This window comes from Oryctolagus cuniculus, chromosome 16, assembly GCF_051225735.1.
Source record: "Oryctolagus cuniculus isolate XC-2025 breed Fujian yellow rabbit chromosome 16, ASM5122573v1, whole genome shotgun sequence".
Lineage (NCBI taxonomy): Eukaryota > Metazoa > Chordata > Mammalia > Lagomorpha > Leporidae > Oryctolagus > Oryctolagus cuniculus.
This window is the reverse complement of record NC_142882.1, coordinates 27,017,600-27,024,782: the sequence shown is the minus strand read 5'-3', so window position 1 is coordinate 27,024,782 and position 7,183 is coordinate 27,017,600. Positions and strand designations below refer to the sequence as shown.

General features: G+C 43.6%; 1 pseudogene; it reads right to left on the bottom strand.

Moving 5' to 3' along the window:
• Nucleotides 1-5,756: 5,756 nt before the first annotated feature.
• LOC149121634 (transmembrane protein 250 pseudogene) lies at nucleotides 5,757-6,189 on the bottom strand (annotated as a pseudogene).
• Nucleotides 6,190-7,183: the final 994 nt, after the last annotated feature.

The window sequence follows — 7,183 nt, the reverse complement described above, 5'->3', positions numbered from 1 at the left end:
TCTTTGGTTCCAGGTCTGAGGGGTACTGACAGATGACTTTGCTCTTCTACTTTTCCTCCATCTGTTCCTCTACATGAATATAGGGTAAAATCAAGCTTTCATCCTTTTGGCTTCTCTCAGGATTGTGACTGTTCCTTGATAGTCCCAGTAAGTGTTGCTTTCCTGAGTGAGTGGGTAGACAAGTGAATCAAAACATTGCTTCCTGAAGTCATATTATTTTCCTTTCAAGGGAAGGAGTGGCCAAACCAGTCATTGGAAAAATGTTGACATTCATGAAAATTTTCTGCGAGAAAAGGAAATAATGACAAATTTACTTTATTTGATTAAACCTGAAAAATAATCTAGTTGTAATTCATTATATATCTATACATTTTTTTCTCTATGCTTAAATGATAAAACTAGAGTGGGCAGATCCAAATAGGATGTTCATTTCTTTCTGATATTATTCTTAGATAGTTTTCTTTGTAGCACTTTCTCTTACTTTATAAGATATTCACTTACTTCAATGGAAGAGTGAGAGAGTGAGAGATCTTACATCTGCTGGTTCACTTTCCCAGATTCCTTCAGCAACTTGGGCTGGGCCAGGCAGGATCCGGGAACCTGGAACTTTTTCCAGGTCTCCAACTTGTGTGGCAGAGGCAAGGACTCAAGGACTAGGATCATGAACCACCTCATTCTTATGTGCATTAGCAAGAAGCTGGGTGAGATGCAGAGTTTCCAGGACTCCAAATGGCACTTGGATATGGATGCCATTGTCTCTTGTGGCAGTTTCACCTGCTGCACCTTCATGTCTGCTCCAACTACTGCTTCTTTAACTGCTTCAAACTTCTGGAATTCTTTCTTGGGACTGCTTTTATTTATTGGAATATTCATGAGTAGATATAGATATGTGCATCTATTTAATACTAACAGTGATAAATTTTTTCATGAATGGATTAGTAACTACATTATATAGAAATGACATCCAGATGAGGGATAGAAGATTAGGATAATTATACCCACTGGGGATTCTGAATACTGTCCATCGTAGTTTCCATTTTTCAAAATAATTTGAATGTTGTTAAACATAAGATACTCTTTCTTTCCTCTTTTTTTTTATGATTTGAGATTTGGTGAGCTAGAGACATTGCATTGGCCAATGCTGACTCACAAAGTATCCACGTGCCAGTTGAACAGTTTTGGTCTTCCCTATGTTTGAAAGGGAGTCAACTACTTCAGCCATCACCTCCCAACTCTCAGAGTACACAGTCATAATTTGGAGCCTGGTGCCATGGTACCCGCATCCCAAATAGGTGCCTTTCTAGTCTCACGTGCTCTTCTTCCTAACCAGCTCTCTGCTATGGCCTGGGAAAGCAGTAGAAGATGGCTCAAGTCCTTAAGTCATAAAAATTTGAGGGGCTGGTGCTGTGGCACAGTAGGTTAATCCTCCACAAGTGGGATCCGCATCCCTTACAGGCAATGGTTCCAATCCCGGGTACTCCTCTTCCAATCCAGCTGTATGCTGTGGCCTGTTAACGCAGTAGAATATGTCTCAAGTCCTTGGGCCCCTGAACCCATGTGGTAGTCTGGGAAGGGCTCCTGGCTCCTGGCTTCTGATCAGCACAGCTCCAGCCATTGTGGCCATTTGTGGAGTGAACCAAGGAAAGGAAGACCTTTCTCTCTTTCTCTCCCTCTCATTGTCTGTAACACTACCTCTCAATTCTACAAAATAGATCTTTAAAAAATAAGATTTTGGAATCAGGAGCCTCATGCAAAAATCAAATCCAGGTGTCCTGACTTCAGATTCAGGCATCCTAACTGGTTTCTTAACCATTGGCCAAATACCCATAAATATGATACTTAGACTTCCTCATCTCTGCATATTCTCACTTACAGTTATCAACCTATAATTAGCAACATAATTATGTGCTGACTTATTACTTCTGCATAGTAGTATTCTAATAACATGCAGAATTCATTATTTAAGCCAATGTAATATAGTGCAAAACAAATTCTTAAAGTCAAGTGGTCATTTAGGGCTCTCAAATTAAGTGTATCTAAAACTCAAGGATTATTCTGGTTCATCATATGGCCAAATATTATTCTATGATATATATGGATGTATAAGTGTCCCAATAAGGATAAAAATATTTTAAATAGTATTTTTTTATACTTCAGAACTTGGAAAAATAGCATCTGAAGCATACTGGTATAATTCTTTTGAGTTGTCAAGTATAAATCTGTAAGTAACAGTTCAGGAAGAGGAAAAATATAGGGACTTTAAATATGTGGGAGACTACAGCAACAAAAGTTTGGTTTAGTAGTGTTTAAGCAGTAGAAACCCTTCTTTGAAATATACTGTGGGACTGCCTTTTTGGTAACTATACTGTGTGTGTGCGTGTGTGTGTGTGTGTGTGTGTGTGGCTTACTTTATAGTGAAAAACTAAAAATCTGGAAAGCAATGGAAAGCACCTGATTTATTTATTTGTTTGTTTACTTTTGATTTTATTTTTTCACTGTCAGTTAGACGGTGAGAGAGATAGATAGAGAGAGAGATACAGAGAAAAGTCTTCCTTTTCCATTGGTTCACTATGGCCACTATGGCTGGTGCTGCTGCAACTGGTGTGCTGTGCCAATCCAAAGCCATGTGCCAGGTGTTTCCTCCTGGTCTCCCATGTGGGTGCAGGGTCCCAAGCACTTGAGCCATCCTCCACTGCCTTCCCGGGCCACAGCAGAGAGCTGGTCTGGAGGATGAGCAACCATGATAGAATCTGGTGCCCCATTCGGGACTAGAACCCTGGTGAACGCACGCAGGTGGAGGATTAGCCAAGTGAGCCACAGCACTGGAAGGGCCTGATTTCTTAGACTTAGGAGCTGCTACCTGATGGTGTCAGCACTATGGTTGATGTCAGAAGGCTTGTTAGTATCCTGGTCTGTAACTTACTATAGAATCATGGAAAAATATAAACTAGCCTATTTGCATATCAGTGACCCGTGGGTAATGAAGAATTGTGGTTAAAATGTGAAAATTAAGAGATGGGTCAAGGACCTCAATAGATATTTTTCAAAAGAGGAAATCCAAATGGCCAACAGGTACATGAAAAAATGTTCAAGGTCATTAGCAATCAGGGAAATGCAAATCAAAACCACAATGAGGTTTCACCTCACCCTGGTTAGAATGGCTCACATTCAGAAATCTACCAACAACAGATGCTGGCGAGGATGTGTGGAAAAAGGGACACTAACCCACTGTTGGTGGGAATGCAAACTGGTCAAGCCACTATGGAAGTCAGTCTGGAGATTCCTCCGAAACCTGAAGATAACCCTACTGTTCGACCCAGCCATCCCACTCCTTGGAATTTACCCAAAGGAATTTAAATTGGCAAACAAAAAAGCGGTCTGCACCCTAATGTTTATTGCAGCTCAATTTACAATAGCCAAGACCTGGAACCAACCTAAATGCCCATCAACGGTAGACTGGATAAAGAAATTATGGGATATGTACTCTTTAGAATACTATACCACAGTAAGAAACAATGAAATCCAGTCATTTGCAACAAAATGGAGGAATCTGGAACACATCATGCTGAGTGAAATAAGCCAGTCCCAAAGGGACAAATACCATATGTTCTCCCTGATCGGTGACAACTGACTGAACACCAAAAAGGAAACCTCCTGAAGTGAAATGGACACTATGGGAAATGGTGACTTGATCAGCATAGCCCTGACAGTTAATGAACAACTTAATACATTATCCTTTTTAGTAGTTTTTTTGACTGTTCTACTTAATATGACTGGTTTAATTCTGTAATTAATACACAGTTATTCTTAAGTGTTGAAAATTAACTGAAATGTGATCCCTGTTAAACATAAGAGTGGGAATAAAAGAGGGAAGAGATGTATAATTTGGGACATGCTCAAGCTGACTTGCCCCAAATGGTAGAGTTAAAAACATACCAGGGGATTCCAATTCAATCCCATCAAGGTGGCATGTACCAATGCCATCTCACTATTCCAAGTGATCAATTTCAGTTCACAATTGATCATAATGAAAGGACTAAGAGTCAAAGGGAGCACATAAACAAGTCTAGTACCTGCTAACACTAACCGATGGAATAAATAAAGGGGAGAGTGATCCAACATGGGAAGTGAGATACTCAGCAGACTCATAGAATGGCAGATGTCCTAAATAGCACTCTGGCCTCAGAATCAGCCCTAAAGGCATTCGGATCTGGCTGAAAAGCCCATGAGAGTATTTCAGGCATGGAAAGCCAAGACACTCTGGCAAAAGATCTCTGCGAGTGAGATCCCAGTGGAAAGAACAGGTCTTCAAAGAAGGAGGTACCTTTCTCTGAAGGGAGGAGAGAACCTCCACTTTGACTATGACCTTGTCTAAACAAGATAAGAATCGGAGAACTCAGAGGGCTTCCATAGCCTTGGAAACTCATGAGTGGAGCATAGGGAGATTACTGATGCCATAGACAGGAGTGTCAATTTGTAAAGTCAACAACAGGAGTCACTGTGCACTTACTCCTCATGTAGGATCTCTGTCCTTAATGTGCTGTGTATTGAGATTTAATGCTATAACGAGTACTCAAACAATATATTTCACTTTGTGTTTCTATGGGGGTGCAAACTGTTGAAATCTTCACTTAATGTATACTAAACTGATCCTCTGTAAAAAAAAAAAAAAAAAAGAAATTATCAACTCCCAACTTGACTCTCACTGGGATTAAACATGACAATAGGTCTGATCTGATTTCATCATCATTTAAAAAAAACATCATTTATTATTTTTCACTGTATGTTTCTGTGTGGGAGCAAACTGTTGAAATCCTTACTTAATGTATACTAAGCTGATCTTCTGTATATTAAGATAATCAAAAATGAATCTTGATGTGAATGGAAGGGGAGAGGGAGTGGGAAAGGGGAGGGTAGTGGGTGGGAGGGACGGTATGTGGGGGAAGCCATTGTAATCCATAAATCGTACTTTGGAAATTTATATTCATTAAATAAAAGTTAAAAAAATGTGAAAATGTTGTAAACTGTAAATTTTATGCACAATATGAGACAAAATGGGCACAGGTATTCAGTAACTTACATATATAAGGGTCCTTTGGAAAAACAACAGTGATAAAGTGGTACCAGTGCTGAGAACTCATGGGCAGGTAGAATTGGCATGTGGATTTCTATTTTGGGGTCTGTTGAATTTCAGTAGAAAGTAGTTGCTTCATTTTCAGGTCTTTGACTAGAATGTCTAACACCAAGTCTCTCTCTGAGTTAGTTACTGCTTTTTTTATTTAAAGATTTTATTTATGTACCTGAAAGACAGAGTTACAGAGAGGCAGAATTAGACAGAGAGAAAGAGGTTCACATCATAAAGAATTGACCAGGCACTGGAGACAGGGCGGCGGAGTTTGAGCGGGGGGACAGTCGCACCCCTCCTGCCACCCTGTGCCCTCAGCAGGGGGGGTTCCGATACCGCGAGCGAATTAGCAGAAAACAAAGCCTCAAGGAGACAGCGAAGTTTACTGCAAAAGATTGTGTGCAGCGGAAGTGGGGGCCCTGCCTGGGGCAGACTTGCCATCCTCAACACGGGTGTCAGCCCCCCAGCACCTGGGGACCAGCGCGACCTCGCAGCAGGGGCGTCAGCAGGGGGTCTGGGCCCCCTTCCTGCCCAGCTGGACACCCCTGGGTTTCTCAGTGGCTGGGGCAGGTTCGGGGCGGCAGCGGGCACCTCCCTTGGCTGGCACCTGGCATCCCCCACGGTGTGGGCTTCACATGTCCACGAAGACCAGGAAGCACCAGCCCAGCCTCCTGACCAGCAGCATGGAGACGTGGGTGGCATAGACAAGCAGCTCATTGAGCAGCCTGAAGTCCAGCCGCCAGCAGCCAAGCAGCAGCAGCAGCAGCAGCAGCAACAGCAGCGACAGCTGGAGCTGGAAGCGGAGCAGCACGCACGCCCAGGTACTGCAGGCAGAAGAGCTTGGCCAGCGCGCCCCAGAGCGCTGCAGTGAGCAGGCTGCAGCTGAAGTAGAGCAGGAAGCGGATGAGGCCATACAGCCAGCGCGTCTTCAGGTACACCTCAAAGTTCTATTACTTGGTGTGCACCAGGTACTAGGTGCACACAGGCCCGCAGGCCTCGTGCAGGCAGCTGGTGTGCGGGCCATGGAAGGAGCGCACCCGCCGCAGGATGGGCATCACCGGCATGGGGCTGGTGCGGCAGCACTAGCACAGGCAGTGGCAACCAGCACCGGCCTCATGGGTAGCCCGCATCTGACCCCCATGAGAGGCTCCGTATGGCTGGGCCCGGCCCAGGCCATAGCAGAGAGCTGCATTGTAAGTGGAGCAGCCAGGACTCAACCCAGCACCCATATCAGATGCTGGCATGTAGGCAGCAGCTTTATCTGCTACACCACAGGGCTTTTCCCTGAGTTACTACTTTTGAGGTAGGTAGGCTTGTGTGCATAACTTTTCTACTGGTCAGTAGGTAAAAGGACTCAGTGAAAATCCAAGTTAAATCAAAAAAGAACCCAATAAAGTCGTCAAGGGAATATGCATATGTTGATGTTGAATTTTCATAGGCCACTGAGAGATGGACACTTGTCTCAAAAGCTACATTCATGTGACTTTGCACATGTGCAGGAAGAGTTGTGTTAGCTCACATGGACTTGTAGGAATCAGAATACACAGGTGAGTCAAGGTTCTTCAGAACCTGGGAGACCTGTTTGCCTCTTCAGAGTTGCAGTCCTGCACCCTGTGCATTCGACAGGGTGGCACAAGTGACACACCAACATTTGAAAGGCCCTGGGGGAGGGCGGGAATCCCTTGATTCCAGTTGGAATCATCATGGAATATTGTAAAATTTTTTTGATTCTAGAAGTTTCTGATTTCTTCCAGACAAAACATCAGAAAAGCCCCTAAGAATGTTCTCAGACCAATCACTCTTCATTCCCCATGGAACAGGAAGAAGATGTACACAAGACTGATAGGCCCAAGGGCTGGGGCAGTCCTGCTTTTTCACTCCTCCTGCCTTCTCAGTTTTTACCTTGACCTTCTGCTCAACCTTAGGATCTTCTCCAGAGTGATCATAGTTTTGTTCATGTACTAGTAGAGCTGGGAATGTCTGTCACAAGAGAGGGAATGTGGTAGACTGGGGGTGTGGGGGGGAGCTCAGGCTACTGTGATCCAAAACTTTACTGTT